This window comes from Podarcis pityusensis (assembly GCF_964106645.2).
Source record: "Podarcis pityusensis genome assembly, chromosome: 8".
NCBI lineage: Eukaryota > Metazoa > Chordata > Lepidosauria > Squamata > Lacertidae > Podarcis > Podarcis pityusensis.
Genome location: NC_138033.1, coordinates 49739345 through 49755837, shown reverse-complemented (window position 1 = coordinate 49755837; position 16493 = coordinate 49739345). Strand labels below are relative to the sequence as shown.

Here is a 16493-nt window from a genome sequence, read left to right as displayed (position 1 = left end):
ATATTTATTTATTGCCCACCTTTTTTCTCAAAGGACCTCAAGGTGGTGTTCATAGTTTTCCTCCTCCCTTTTTATACCCACAACAACACTGTGAGGTAGGCTAAGCTGAGAGACAGTGACTGATTGAGTAGGGATTTGAACAGTGTTAGAAACTGAGATATGGAAGCTAGCAGCTAAATGGCACCTTAAACCTAGGTTAATGGAGCAACAATGGAATGTCTAAGCATGCTTTTTAATAACGAGAATACAAAGCTGAAAAAGAATGAACTGCAGCTAAAATATTACGTTCGTTTTTCACAGGATCTAGTCCTTCCCCTGCCCACCCCCCTAATATTCTTAAGAGGGTCTCTTCTCCAGTCTTCAGATTAGCTGGAAGTGGGGAGGCAGAAAAGGGTCCTTCTTTTCTTCAAATCTGCAGTTTCAATCTGAAGTCTTAGGCACAGTACTGCGCTCAGAGCTCAGAAACTGCTTGCACTAATGAAATTCCCTGTCACAAAATGCGCCTAGAACAATGGGAGTTTTGAACACTGGATTTGAACCCTAGCCTCCCAAGTTCTCATCCAACACTCTTACCACTACATCACACTTGTGATAAAAATGCAAAGAATTAATAAATACATTGATCAGTCATGGAAAATATTTTCTTCCACCGTCTCATAGATTTTATCCTGATGGTCAGTTCTTTATGCTTCTTTGAAACTCTGAAATGGAAATATGAAAGTGAAAAAAGTTGGATTCGCAAACCAGGGAATTGTATGAGACTTTCCATCCTCTGCGTGAAAAGGGTTTTTTTGGTTTTTTTGTTACAGTTTGTATTTTTCCAACAAACCCATTTTCAGTTTCTATATGAGGTTTTTTTTTGTTTTGTTTTGTTTTTTTTGCAAAACAGGTTTGTTCATTCATTGATGTTTGATAGGTCCATATTTGCTCAGTTAGCTCATTCATTTATTCACATTTTATTCCACTGTTGGCTTGTGTTGTGGGAAAACAAACACATCCGCAAGGACACATGAAAGCCACTGCGGTGATGGGCACTATCTTTCAGCCTAATCAACATTGTGGGGCTGCATTGTGAGGTCAGACTTGGGAAGGCAGAACTGCATCCACCATTCTGATCTCCTCAGAGGAAAGGCAGGACATAAATGAAATAAATAAATAAGCCAAAGAAATATAGAATGGCCAGGCTAGATTGGAGCGAAGGCCTGCCTAGTACAGGGTCCTATTCCCAATGCTGGCAAGCAGGGCAGGAAGACAACAGCCCTCCCTATTGTTTGCATTCCAGTAGCTGGCATTCAGAGGTAGACTGCTTCTGAGTGTGCATGTTCCATACCCATTGACAGACTTGTTCTCCATTTTTTTTTATCCTGGTAGAAAGCGACCGGGGTCCACTTTCCAGTAGCAGGTGAAACCTGACCCACACACAATAGCAGGTGAAACCTGACCCACACACAATCACACACTTTAAATACACAAATAATAATACAGAAATAGAAACACATGTATTTCTTTTTTAGTAATTTTGCTTGAAGTTCACCTTCCTTTTCTCCAAACGCTCCCCCCCAATGGTTGTAAATATCTATTTCTTTTTGACATCCATTGTGGTTTGATGTGGTGTAAAACACATTAACTCTGAAACGTTACCATATCCCATAACAAGGCAGCCATGAATAAATTCAGTGTTATATAGGTTGGACATGGGACATGGCTAATTCCTTATTGAGAAGGGTGCATTCTGTCTAGCTTCATAGACATTATAAACATCAATAATGTTTCAACGACAATACATTATAAATCATCTGGCATTGTAGATTCTCTTTGCTTATGTGGCTCAATTTTACAGATGGTGAAAAACTGAGGCTTGGAGTGGGTAAGAAACTCTGCTCTAACTTTCCCTTCCCTGACTCATTCTTTTTCATCTACCCCAAGATGTTCATGGAAGAAAGGTAAAGGCTCACATATCCAGTGCTTCATTCCTCACAAATACACTTCTTTCTCTTGTCTGGGATCCAAAAGTATGACCAGTAAGATCCAAACGTATGATCGTAAAAAAACTAGACAGGTTAAGAGCTAAATCCATCAGGAGTATATTTTCCCCACCTCATCCCCGGTCTGTAAAAGCTCCTATTCTGCTTTCATTCAGTCACTTTAATGCTATTTCTCTCAAATCTGATCTTTCTGTCCCAAAAGTTAGTGGTGACCAGATGGGTTTCAGAATGGGTGGGAAAGGAAAACTGAAATGATTGGAGTATTCCATTCTAAACTGAGGCAACTAGTATGTTCTCCGTTTCTCAGTGCTTATCTTGTTTATCAAGGCAGCCACTCTGCAATGTGGGCTGCCAACGTTTCAATTGTACAGATGGAAAAGACAGGGATATTGGGATTTGTCAAGAGTCTCAAGGTGGCAAAAAATGATATTAAAAATTGAAGTCAACTATGGAAATGTGAGACAAAATTAACCAACCAGCACCATAAAATTGGTAACGATCACAAATAAAGCAGGTAGCAGAAACAAAAATAAAAATAAAAGTGTATGTATAGCTGCAGATTTAGAAATGACGGCTATAACTTAATGGAAATTCAGAGCATCTCACTGTAAGGAGAGAAGGTTGTGACCATGAACCCATCTTCAGTATGCATTTAAAGTGGCATCATGCCACTTTAAACAGGCATGGCTTTCCGCCAAAGAATCCTGGGGCTTGTGGCGTGTTAAGGGTGCCGAATGGTGTGGAGGAGGCCTTGGCAAGCTATGCCTGTTGCTCACTGCGGATGTGGGCAAGGCGCTTAGGAGTCCTTTGGCCGAGACAGTGTGGTGTAGAGGTTTGAGCACTAGACTTTGGGGGAAGTGACATTACAGGAAGCCACCTTATATCAAGCCCAACCATTGCTCTATACCAGCGGTTCTCAACCTGTGGGTCCCCAGATGTTGTTGGACTACAACTCCCATCATCCCTAGCTAGCAAGGCCAGAGCTCAGGGATGATGGGAGTTAACAACATCTGGGGACCCACAGATTGAGAACCGCTGCTCTATACGGTTCACTGCTGTCTCTCCAGGGTTTCAGGCGGGGGCCATTTCCAGGATGCCACCTGGGATTGACCCTGGGACCTTCCTCATGCAAAACAGGCACTGAGCCACGGCCCTTCCTTCCTTCCTGCAACACACCCACCCCACTCCCTCCGCAGCCGCTTGCTTGAAGCGGTTCCCGCATTGCGGTTCGCAGGTGAGCCCGCTCGCCGGCCGTCACTCCGTTTCCTGGATCAGGTTTTCGTGTGCCGTCAGAGAAGAGCCTGCAGAGACAGGCCAGGCCGCTGCGCAAGGGGTTAATGCTGCGCTCGGGCGGTGACGAAATTAGGTGAGAGTTCAGCTGGATCCGCAGCAGGTGGTTGAACTCTCTTGGGTCACGGGATCCTCGCAAACCGGCTGCGCAAGGCAAGGCGCACTCTCTCCGGCTGCGTCGTTCCTCGGCCTCGGTGTGTCATTCGCCTCTCCAGTGGGCGCGTCACATGCTCCCGCCAGGCCGGCTCAGGGGAAAGCCCCTCCACGTGGCCCGGCCCCGCTCCATTCCGCCGCAGTTCAGCCCCGAGTCATGAGGAAGAAGGCGGCGTCCAGGGCTCGTGATTGCAAACGATGGCGCGCATCCGAGGAGATTCGGAGCCTCCCAGTTCTAAATTTGCTTAACCTCGTGACCTCTTTCACGGAGGAGATACTCGCGCTCTCGGCACCCGCTCTCCTCCGTTTGCAAGATGGAGAATGACAACATAGGCCTACCTTGCAGGGCTGTTGTGAGCAAAACCATGTGTGTGAAGTGCTTGGAACAACCAAGAACGCGGGAAGAGCCGTGCTGGGCCTGGATCAGGCCAAAGAGGGCCCAGCATCCTGTTCTCGCAGTGGCCACGCAGATGCCCCATGGGGAAGCTCACAAGCAGGACCTGAATGCAACATCAGCTCCCCCCCCCCCCTTTTTGATTCCCAGCAGCAGGCATTCAGATACATACTGCCTCCCAACAGTGGAGGTAACAAGTGAATAAGAATACTGTAGTAATAATAATAGTATTAATAATAATTTTGTATATTTATCTGCAATCAGGAGGGTCAAAACAAACTACAACTGTGTCACTATAATTCGCTTTTAAATTCTTCTGTTGTTCTTGTTTGTTTCTATAAGCTGCTCAAAGCAATAGACAATAATTTAAAAAACCCCCAGTATAAAGCAAGGACTAATAAGGAAGCAGCAACTACTGTACCATCATAGAGAAAAGTACAGTGGTACCTCGGGTTACAGACGCTTCAGGTTACAGACTCCGCTAACCCAGAAATAGTACCTCGGGTTAAGAACTTTGCTTCAGGATGAGAACAGAAATCGCACGGCAGTAGAGCGGCAGCAGCAGGAGGCCCCATTAACTTAAAGTGGTGCTTCAGGTTAAGAACGGACCTCTGGAACGAATTAAGTACGTAACCCGAGGTACCACTGTCCAGTGTAATCCCATTCCTGTTTCTCAGAACTAAGTTCTAGCCAATCCACCTCAGTGGCTGCTCCCAGACTTTGGAACTCCCTTCTTAGAGAAACCAGACTGGCTCCTTTTTCTTCCACCTGCAGGTGAAGACTGTTTTATTTCTGCAGGGTATTGGGAACTGGCTGCTTTTAAGAAAAGGTTTTTAAGAGTGCTGTGCTGTTTTTATCTGTATTTTAATGGGTTTGTTTTTATATCCATTTAACTTTGCTATATTTTAAATCCTTTTTAAGCATCAGCTTTTATATATGTTGTTAGCTTTCTGCGTTTTATTCATGTTTGCTTTAATTTTTTGAGCCGCCTTGAGTCCTGATTCTGGGAGAAAGGTGGGATATAAATAATAAAATAATAATAACAATTCTGTGGGTCTTTTGGGTAAGTGAGGTTAGGATTGCAGCCTTTGCCATAGAGGGCGGAGGGAATCTTGGAGCTGGATGGAACTTCAAAGGTTACGTTGTCCAATCTCTTGCCAGTGCAGGGAATCCATGACACCAGCCTCCCTGTTGGGTGGTCTTCCTTAGGCTCTGCTCAACAACTTCTGAGAAAGAAGAGGGCCACCACTTTGGTGGTGAATAAGGGCGAGTTACCCAACCGTTCATAAGAACATTATTTAATAACCACCTAGGCTTCCGCTCTCTCTCTTTTGATGACTTGCAGACTATGTGAGAATAAATTAGCACCTGGTCATGTGGTTTATTCATTCATTGAGAATGTTATCTTGATCACCAAGTACTAATTGCATATTAATTAGGAAGCAGAGCCATTTGAGCAAGAGATTGGGATGGGCTTTTGTAACGTATCTGATAGAATGTTTTGTAATGTATTTGACAGAATGTATTTCATAGAATTCTTATTTTGTTTATGTCTCTGAGGCAAACACTGGCTTGAAAATCAGCGAGTTCCACTTGAAAAAAAAACTTCACTTGCACCTTCTGGTGCCACTTCAAATGGATTCTGAAATGTTATCATTTCCTTTCTGTGCTTCTGACAATCAGTGATTCTGTTCTGAAACCCCACCTGCAGTAGGTTCCATCTTTCAACATGGAATTGTGAATTCCCATTCTCAGATTATAGTTTGTTCCTGCATGAAAAGTTTGAACAGCTATGTTCACTAACGTGCTTCATAAAATAAAAATTGTTTTGCTTCCATAGCTTTCAACTCAGAATACATGTCAGACGCAGTAGGCTTTCCTTTTCACTGCAACCTTGTATTAAAAGCATTCAGATGCTCTGTGATATCAGGAAAGGCAAATAAAAAATCAATTTGGGATCAGAAAGTAGTACTTCTCGACCTTGTATTCTGCCCATGAGTAAGACATCAACTTCATAAAAAGACTAAAATACCACCTGAGGAGTACTAAACCACCTGACTTCTGCATGGAGCAACAGATCTCCATATTCTGTTTTTATCTCTGAGAGAATTTTTTTGAAACTGACAGTAATCAAGGTCATGATGCCGTAAGTGATTAACGCTGGATACAACCAACATACATCACACTGGGAGAATCTTACTGCAGGAGGCTTGTTAGTGGATGATGCAGTGAAATTGCATGGGACGTGTGCCATTTAATTTCATTGTCTCTTGACTGATTCTTGCAGCTGCACCAGTTTTACTTTCCACCAAGTTTCTTGTACCATCAGTTGCAATGCCTCTCAAGTTATCCCAACTGAGACAAGATTTTCAACTGATTCACACACCTTCAAGACTGGGTTTGCTGCAGTGCTCTCAACTCTTCTGTAATTCTGAAGTTGCAAGATATCCCGCTGCTAAAAATAGTAGTTGAGCAGTGTCTATAAAGTTACAGTGGTACCTCGGGTTACATACGCTTCAGGTTACAGACTCTGCTAACCCAGAAATATTACCTCAGGTTAAGAACTTTGCTTCAGGATGAGAACAGAAATCGTGCTCCGGCGCCGTGGCGGCAGCAGGAGGCCCCATTAGCTAAAGTGGTGCTTCAGGTTAAGAACAGTTTCAGGTTAAGAACAGACCTCCGGAACGAATTAAGTACTTAACCCGAGGTACCACTGTATTGTTCTCAGGTAATGCCAAAGAAAACTATTCAAAAGTTTTTGCCTTGTCCTTGATTTAGCAATAGTCAGTAGTCCATTTGTGTGCAATTTTTTGTTTATTTTAAACAGTGCCGCCATTTGCAGACTTCTTATAAAATGTTTAGCAGAGTAACAGTCGCAGGGGTTCAATATAATCCTTGAATAAATACATAAAATATAAAGAGTGTAGCTTCAGGGGCCAAAAGAATCATAGAATTAAAGAGTTGGAAGTGATCCCAAGGGTCATCTACCATGGGTAGGCAAACTAAGGCCCGGGGCCCGGATCCGGCCCAGTCACCTTCTAAATCCGGCCTGTGGACGGTCCGGGAATCAGCATGTTTTTACATGAGTAGAATGTGTCCTTTTATTTAGAATGCATCCCTGGGTTATTTGTGGGGCCTGCCTGGTGTTTTTACATGAGTAGAATGTGTCCTTTTATTTAAAATGCATCTCTGGGTTATTTGTGGGGCATAGGAATTCGTTCATTCCCCCCCCCCCAAAAAAAATATAGTCCGGCCCCTTCAATGTCTGAGGGACAGTGGACCGGCCCCTTGCTGAAAACGTTAGCTGACCCCAACCCCCTGCAATGCAGGAATCATAACTAGATTCTGGGGTGCAGACTACATGTGAGGCAAAAACTGTATTTTAGTGCTCAGTTTTACTCTTTCTACTCTGTGCAGGTAGCCTGATGTTGCTCCTGGATGGCTGCTTATGTACTGTCTCTCAAGTTTGAACCTGATATGTCAAGCCTTGCAGCTGGGAACAGTGGTGTGATGGGAGGCAGGGATTAGCTCTTCCCTTTCCTGATGTGTTCCCAGTGAAACCCCCCCCCATATGCTATCAGCAAAAAAGCACAGGCTAGGATGAATTAAAAATTGGATTAAAAAAAATCTGAGGATCACCTGGCAGAGCAGAGTTGCAATCCTATGTAAATGGACTTTTATTGGGCTCTGTGTGTTTATTCAGAAATGAAGTTTAAATCTACAGGTGGTTAAAAGGTAAAGGGACCCCTGACCATTAGGTCCAGTCGTGGCCGACTCGGGTTGCGGCGCTCATCTCACTTTATTGGCCGAGGGAGCTGGCGTACAGCTTCCGGGTCATGTGGCCAGCATGACTAAGCCGCTTCTGGCACAACAAGAGCAGTGCACGGAAACGCCGTTTACCTTCCCACCGGAGCGGTACCTATTTATCTACTTGCACTTTGACATGCTTTTGAACTCCTAGGTTGGCAGGCGCAGGGACCGCGCAACAGGAGCTCACCCCATCATGGGGATTCGAACTGCCGACCTTCTGATCGGTAAGTCCTAGGCTCTGTGGCGCCACCCGCTGTGGTGGTTAGGTCTCATTAAAACAGGTGGTTAGGTCTCATTAAAAAAAATAATTGGGGGTTTCCCTCCATGCGAGAGCAAAAAGGGGTGCATAGGCAGAGCATGAGTGTGTTGGAAAGAGCAGCTTCCCACCTAGGAAAAGAGGCTATTCCATTGCTATTAAGTTTGCTCCAAAACCATAAGCAGGGTATACATATGCAACACTGCCAGCCAGCTCAGTCATGGGATGAGGAGCAAAGTGGCAGCTGGGCAGGGTGATGGCGGGGACGGCAGGGACAGGACATGAATGGAGGAAGGTGTGGAAAGGGGAATCCCACAAGCTTCCCTGCTCCATAGTACGTTTTCCTATGTACGTGGAAAATCCAGAGAAATTAATGCATTCTCCTAACCTACTCTAAAGCCTATAGAGTTCTGCGTATGCACTGGAACTTGGCGCATCATCAGATAATTTATCAATCTATTTGTTAATTGGCAATAACCAGCTAGCGATTGGAGTGGTTATGAAGCATCATAAAATTTATTTGGAGCTTGCATGCAATAGCAAGGAGTCCGGGATGCATGAAACACAGGTATTATACCACTTTTTTCAAAAAGGGGGGAAAGGAAAGGGTTGTAACTGGATCTTAAATAAGAGATTGCCCAACGCCCTGATTCGGTGCAGTAAATTGCACAGTCTAGCAAGCTCTGAGGGCTTGCACGGAAGCATCCTTCCACCCCACCGCTGCCCCGCCTCTTGACAATTCTTATGCAAGAAAAGGCTCGCCTGGTATGTGGCTGCCTTTTGTTAACAGGCAGAGCACGCCAACGAGTGAACAAAGGCACCTGGGGGAAAACCAAGGCTGGATAGAGGAAAAGACAGCTCCCTGGGCCATCATCACATGCGCCGTCATGTTAACTCGTGATTTTAAAGGCCCGTGGCCGGGTGGCTTAGCTAAAGCAGTTTGTACTGACTCCATATTGACTTTCTCAGAGTGCTTGGCCAGGATCAGACCCCAAGGGAGGCCAAGGGAAGTAAGAGACTTCTGAAAAGTGCACTGAGTTTTAAAATCTCAGATAAAAGAAGTAACTTCTTCACTTCATACAGTGCATAGTTAAACTATGGAGGCAGTGGCCGGCTTGGAAGACTTTTGTTGTTGTTGTTGTTTAGTCGTTTAGTCATGTCCGACTCTTCGTGACCCCATGGACCAGAGCACGCCAGGCACTTCTGTCTTCCACTGCCTCCCGCAGTTTGGTCAAACTCACACTGTCCAACCATCTCGTCCTCTGTCATCCCCTTCTCCTTGTGCCCTCCATCTTTCCCAACATCAGGGTCTTTTCCAGGGAGTCTTCTCTTCTCATGAGGTGGCCAAAGTATTGGAGCCTCAGCTTCAGGATCTGTCCTTCCAGTGAGCACTCACGGCTGATTTCCTTAAGAATGGAGAGGTTTGATCTTCTTGCAGTCCATGGGACTCTCAAGAGTCTCCTCCAGCACCATAATTGAAAAGCATTGGAAGACTTTAGAAAAGGCAAATTCATGGAGGAGAAGGCTGTCAGTGGTGCCTAACCCTGATGGCTATGCTTTGCCTCCACTGTTTGTCAGAAAGAGGAGAGTTCTCAGGTCCTGCTTGTCGTCTTCCAACAGGCCTCTGGTTGGCCACTGTGAGAACAGAATGCTGGACTAGATGGCCTGTTGGCCCAATTCACTAGGGATCTTCTTAGGGTCTGATTCTGTGTTCCACGTTGGGAAGAGCCCTATAGCAGAGACTTGTTATGTTGATGAACCCTGGTTTGATTTGTAGCATCTCCACATGAGAAGATCTTGAGCAGTGGAGCTTGGAACGAGCTTGAGATATAGACAACAGCTTCACAGGTTCAAATAAAAGCATATTGTGTCTTAAACAGCTGTGCAACAGGCAGACACTCAAAGGTGAAGCTTTGTCTACCACAGCATCTCTTCCTTGAGAAAGCTGCAATTCTTTCATTCCCATGCTGGCTAGGGCTGATGAGAGAGGATACAACCAGGTGTGAGGAACCTTTGAGCCCCCAGATGTTGCTGATCGACAACTCCCATCTTGCCTGGTCATTGGCCATACTGGCTGGGGCTGATGGGAGTTATTGTTCAGAGGCTTTTGGAGGAGAGGACCAAAGGTTCTCTAACACCTGGTGTAACCCAACAACATCTGGCTAGATGCTCTAGCTCTGCCCTGCTGGAACTACCTCAACTTAAATGTATGCACATTATTCTCCTGCATTATCCTCCACACCGTCCTGCTCACCCACTGTCTTCCCTGTGTTGCATTTGAAATTGCAGGACCCTCAAGACAGATTCATACTGCCAACCTAGGACTTGCCGATCAGAAGGTCGGCGGTTCGAATCCCCGCGACGGGGTGAGCTCCCATTTCTCGGTCCCTGCTCCTGCCAACCTAGCAGTTCGAAAGCACGTCAAAGTGCAAGTAGATAAATAGGTACTGCTCCGGCGGGAAGGTAAACGGCGTTTCCGTGCACTGCTCTGGTTCACCAGAAGCGGCTTTGTCATGCTGGCCACATGACCCGGAAGGTGTACGCCGGATCCCTCGGACAATAAAGCGAGATGAGCGCCGCAACCCCAGTCGGCCACTATGGACCTAATGGTCAGGGGTCCCTTTACCTTTACCTTTTACAGGACAGAGACCTGCATAAAGTGCTATTATGTACAAAGTGTGTGCTACTTAAGTAATAATCCAATTGCTGTGGCTGCCCGAATGTTATTAGCCCAGAGTTGGAAAGAAGATAAAAGTCCCTACCAGAGAAGAATGGCAGCCAAGTTGATGGACTATGCCAAGATGGAAAAGCTGACTGGAAAACTCAGAAACCAAGAGGATAAAAACTTTATAAAAGAATGGGGAAAATTTATAAGTTACCTAGGAAACCACTGTAAGCAGAAGGAAACAAGAGCAGGATTTTGACTCACTTTTGGTATAAAAAATACTATGGACAATATGGTTTTATATAAAAATTAGAGTACGTGTGAATATGCAGTTGCAGATGCTTAAAATGAGACCGCATGGAGGGAATGGGGGGGGGGGGAGTCCTGAAATTTGGAGAATTTATACAGGTATGTTTTTACTAATTTGTGTTTATTTGTATGTTGTATTTGCAAAACCAATAAACATGATTTATAAAATAATAATAATCCAATTGCTGTGGAGGTAAAATGTCACTTTGATTTAGGGTTGGGGGCAGGGAAGAAGACCCTGATTACCCCAGGACCTGTTCATCACCTGGAACCTCAGTATTAATAACTTAACACATGCAAAAGTTCTTCTTTTTTCAGTATGGTGAACAGGTGAAGAGGACACTATCCTTGCTTCACCGTCGTCTGTTGGGGCTGGTGGCCCTTGTGAGTGGTATAGCAGTAGGCAGGGAACCCAAACCGCAGGTGGAGCCAATGACAGGTAAAGCCGACCAACTCTGGATTTGTGCTTCTTGAAAATAAAATTGCTGTTCTATAAATTGAGGGTTGGACCGCATTCAGAATAACAGTGCATCGTTCTGGTCACCTCGCCTCAAAAAGAATATTGTAGAGTTGGAAAAGGTTCAGGAAAGAGCAATTAAAATGATCAAGGGCGTGGAGGAAAAGTTGCAGCATTTGGGACTTCTTAGTCTAGAGAAAAGGTGAATAAGAGGTGACACAAAAGAAGTGTATAAAATTATGCACAGCACAGAGAAAGTGGATGGAGAAAGGTTTTTCTCCCTCGGAATGCTAGAACTAAAAGTGAACGTTGGAAGATTCAAGACAGATAAATAAAAGTCCTCCTTCACTCAGGGTGGAGTTAAACTACGGAATTTGCTCCCACAGGAGGCAGTGATGGCCACCAACTTGGCTGCCTTTAAAAGAGGAAATGACAAATTCATGTAGGGCACAGCTGTCAATGTATGTGCATAAAACTTGATGGCTATGCTCAGCCTCCACAGTCAGAAATGCTTCTGAGTGCCAGTTGCTGGAAACCCCAGGAGGGGAGAGTGCTCTTGTGCTGGGTCCTGTTTGAGCATGGATAGGCAAACTAAGGCCCGGGGCCCAGATCTGGCCCAATCGCCTTCTAAATCCACCCAGCAGACGGTCTGGGAATCAGCGTGTTTTCACATGAGTAGAATGTGTCCTTTTATTTAGAATGCATCTCTGGGTTATTTGTGGGGCATAGGAATTTGTTCATCCCCCCCAAAAAAATATAGTTCTGCCCCCCAGAAGGTCTGAGGGACAGTGGACCGGCCCCCTGCTGAAAAAGTTTGCTGACCGCTGTGCTTGAGGATTCCCACAGACATCAGCTTGGCCACTGCTGGACTAGATGGGCCACTGGCCTGATTCAGCCATTGGCTTTTCTTGTGTCCCTTGCTGAGAGCCATAAGGGCCACAGTGAAACTAAGGAGGATGCAGCAGACAGGCAGGGCGACCCCCTGGACTGGCTGTTAAGTAGGAAGACAGGCAGGTAGGGGAAGACTGAGGTTGGTGGTGGTTGCCTTAATTGACCAGCCTCTGCTAGAAGAAGAGGCTTCATTCCAGTGGCTTTATTTGTCTTTACCCCTGCATGCCCAGATCTCTTCTGTAGAGCTTCTCTCTCTCTCTCTCTCTCTCTCTCTCTCTCTCTCTCTCTCTCTCTCTCTCCCTCTCTCCCTCCCCTCTCCCCCCCATCTCAAACAGAAACTTAAGGAATTGCGTGATTGTTGAAGCTGATGAACTGATAAGCACCTGAGCTGAACTTCCTCTTTGGTTTCCCATAGGAAGGAGGGACTCATCCAGGGCAGGGCTCTTCACTGCCAGCCCCTGAAGCTAACAGGCACCTTCAAGTGAGCTATTTCTGTTCACTGCAAGTGTCACTGGTGCAGCGAGCCAATCAGGGCCCAGCAAAGGCTACACACCTCTTACATAGACCCAGGGTGACATCGCCAGTTCCCACTCCAGCACCAGGGGCACATCTTATGTCCTGGGCTAGCTTGACACCTAAAGCCAAGGCCAGAACTCCAAAATTAAGCAAGAATGGAAAGGTCCCAGATAGCTGGCCGATACCTTTTGCCACAATATCAGTTTTTAAAATCATAGCCATCCTGTAGGCCCCGAGTATGAGGTCTATGCATGGATGTGCTTTAGTGATCAAAACAGAGTCCCAGTTGCACACCTGCACCCAGTGGCATAGCGTGGGGGGTGCAGGGGGGGCCGGCCGCACCGGGCGCAACATCTGGAGGGGCGCGCTCGCACTCGCAGCTCTCTGCCCCTACCTGGCTCACTCACTCTCTCTCACTGCAGTGCTGGCTGTGCGAATCCGATCTGAGCCGCTGGGTCGCTGCCCACTGTGGAGGGGGTGGGTGCCAGGCGTGCGGTGCGGAGAGAGAGGGAGGGACTATCTGGGGGAGGGACAGTGCAGCGGCCGCCCAGCACAGCGCTGAGCGCGGGAGAGAACCACACCAGACCAGACCAGGCAGCAGCAAGAAGAAGCTGGCAGCGGCGGCAGGTTAGGGGTTAGGGGGCGCAAATTACTTGCCTTGCCCCGGGTTAGGGGGCGCAAATTACTTGCCTTGCCCCGGGTTAGGGGGTGCAAATTACTTGCCTTGCACCGGGTGCTGACAACCCACGCTACGCCGCTGCCTGCACCATCAGCAGGTACATAAAAGGCAGAAATTCAGTGGGTGCAGATTTGCTGATCAGAGCATCTCCTCGCCAGAAAGTGGGGGAAGAGAGTGCCTCTGCTCATTTAATTTCAGCTTATTAGGTATTGCTCCCAGGCAGGTACTCTCTGGGATAGTGGCAACCCTTAAGACTTTGGTGACATTAGTGTTGCCCTACACAGCAAGGAAGGGACGCGGGTAGCGCTGTGAGTTAAACCACAGAGCCTAGGACTTGCCGATCAGAAGGTTGGTGGTTCAAATCCCTGCGACGGGGTGAGCTCCTGTTGCTCGGTCCTTGCTCCTGCCAACCTAGCAGTTCGAAAGCACATCAAAGTGCAAGTAGATAAATAGGTACCACTCTGGCGGGAAGGTAAACGGCGTTTCCGTGTGCTGCTCTGGTTTCGCCAGAAGCAGCTCAGACATGCTGGCCACATGACCCGGAAGCTGAATGCAGGCTCCCTCGGCCAATAAAGCGAGATGAGTGCCGCAACCCCAGAGTCGGTCACGACTGGACCTAATTGTCAGGGGTCCCTTTACCTTTTTACACAGCAAGGAGGATCACCTTATGTCCTCCAGATACTTACAGAAGAACATGAGCCTGAGTGGGTGGGTGATAAAAGTGATTCCAAGCAACTGGTATTCAGAGGCATCCTGCCTTCAGCCATGGGGATGGGAAATAGCCATTGTGGCAAGTAGCAATTGATAGCCTTGTCCTCTGTCGCTCAGGTTTTTTTAGCAAGTCCATAATCTTCTGCCCACTGAAAATGCAACTGTTACATAAGAGTACCAGACTATGGGCCCATCTTGTCCACTTTTCTTTTCCTGCAAGGGCCAGCTAAATGTCTCCAATGACACAATATTCTGCCTTTACAAAGGGACATAGAAAGCTGCCTTATTCCAAGTCAGACCACTGGTCCCTCTAGCTCAGTATTGTCTACACTGGCTGGCAACAGCTCTCCAGAGTTGCAGGCAAGTGGGACCCATTGGGGATTAAACCTGGGACCTTCTGGTGCAAGGCAGATGCTCTAACAGTGAGCTATGCCCCTTCCCCCAAATGAATACTGTTTTGTTAAATATATATTACTTATTTCCGGCTGTTCTTGTTTTTAGTGTTTAACTCACTTTCAGTTTAATTATTTTGAGAAGCAGCAAATATCATAAGCTAATTGCTGGTGGACTTTGGTGCCATGTTGCAGAATACCAAAGCTTCCGGAAGAACATAAGGCTATTGTATATCATATCTTGGGAGAGCCGGGCCTTAGCCTTGAGTGTGGAAAGCAAGACACAGGAAGAGTGCTTTGGCCTGACCCTACAGGTATCTCCTTATATTCCCTTGAGGTATTGTGCTATTTTAAATACATAAGCATTCACGATGTTGTTTTAAACAGCTTTTTATTACAAGTGTCCAGTGTAATTTGGGAAGTCTCTGTAAGTGGCTTGTAATAAGCATAAGAACCAAAAACTGCATAAATACAAAAAGAATGCAATTAAACCGAATAAAAATATAAAGCCCATAAACATCCACCCAAACTTCAGCACAGAAAATGGCAATGAACAGCTGAGCGTTTAGCAGAATTCGTCAAATTACAAAGACACTTGTAGAACCAGAGGTGGATAGGTGAGTAGTGTGTTAAAAGGCTTAAGGGTACTTGAAGTGAGGTCAGCAGCTTTCTGGTCCCAAGATGTGTGGGTACTGACCTTTTCTCTTTTTTTGTGGGGCTGGGTGGGGGGGAATATCACTCTTTGCGTCCCTTTGCTGTGTGACTAACATAAAATGGAGGTGTAACTGATTTCAAAGCACAGGTGATGCAATCTTGCCTGTTGGTCTGGCTTCAGGCATCAGTGACCAGTCCAGCGACTGGAAGTGTGTAAAACACACACACCCAAATTGCTGGTTTGATCAAGATAGGTTTAAAAAACTGACAAAAACCCTAAGATGACACATTTCTTTATCAGTGAAAGTTAATAGAAGGCCAGTGTGCATGTCATGCTGACACGCAGGAGCTTTATTTACGTATTTCTCTGTCCGCCCCCCATGTCTATAGGCCTCTCTTCAATTCAAGCATCAGTTTCTGGCAAGTCGGTAAGACGTAGTCAAGGAGGGCAGATGGGAAGCAGAGCCTGGAAAGGGGTTAGATCAGTGGCCTGTGAAATGCCCTCTACAACCAGTAGTGGCCTAAGGGGGAATTGGATGTTAATACTGGCTGCACAGCCAGTAGAAGCTCATGCCCATTAAAATGGGAGGCCACAGCTCCTTGAATAATCTTGCCCATAGAACACCCTGGTTGGATCGGAGTGAGTTGCCCTTCTAGTCCAGTATCCAGCTCCCCCCAGTGAAAAGCCAGATGCCTCCAGGAAGTCTACCAGCAGAGCTGGATGGCATCAGCCTTCTGCTGATGCTCTCCAGAAACTTGCACCCAGAAGTAGCAGACTGCCTCTGAAACTGGAGGTTTTACTTTACCCCCACCTGGCCTTTGTCAAGAATGTGTCTAATCCTCCTTTAAGGCCAGGGACCATGGCTACATCCTGTGGCTGCAAATTCCATAAATTAATTCTGCATCACATGACATATATTTGCTTGATCTGAAGTTCTAACCAGTTTTATTGACAATTTTCATAAGCAGTGACATTATGTGAACAGTGATACTAACAGGTGTTTTATTGTGTGGTGAGCACAAGTGGGCTGGAGGACAATGATTCCTGTTTTTAAAATGTAAGGTCAGGGACAAGTGGTTGTCAATCCCCGGCCCTCTTTCTCCTCCTTTTCTGGAGTTCACAATTAGCTTCTGTGAGTTCCTGGGGACTGGAAGAAAATTGGGGGGATGAGGAAGGAAAAATAGGGGAAGCCAAACCATTTGAATGACCCAAAGATCCAGTTTAGTTAAGACAAAAAATTATGTGAGCGTGTCTAATTTGAAAGAGACCTTTAAAGACAGGAGTGAACAACTAGATTTCACTAACGGACTGGGTCATTTTCTCCTCCACC

General features: G+C 46.1%; 2 long non-coding RNA genes across 2 annotated transcripts; both read left to right on the top strand.

The window, feature by feature from the left end:
- The first annotated feature begins 3021 nt into the window (after positions 1 to 3021).
- On the top strand, positions 3022 to 15184 carry LOC308483734. Its single transcript, XR_013989764.1, has 3 exons — positions 3022 to 4012; positions 11181 to 12691; positions 14704 to 15184. It is a non-coding gene; the product is annotated as an uncharacterized lncRNA (long non-coding RNA).
- On the top strand, positions 4041 to 5644 carry LOC308483732. The gene is made up of 2 exons (XR_013989761.1): positions 4041 to 4596; positions 5383 to 5644. It is a non-coding gene; the product is annotated as an uncharacterized lncRNA (long non-coding RNA).
- Positions 15185 to 16493: the final 1309 nt, after the last annotated feature.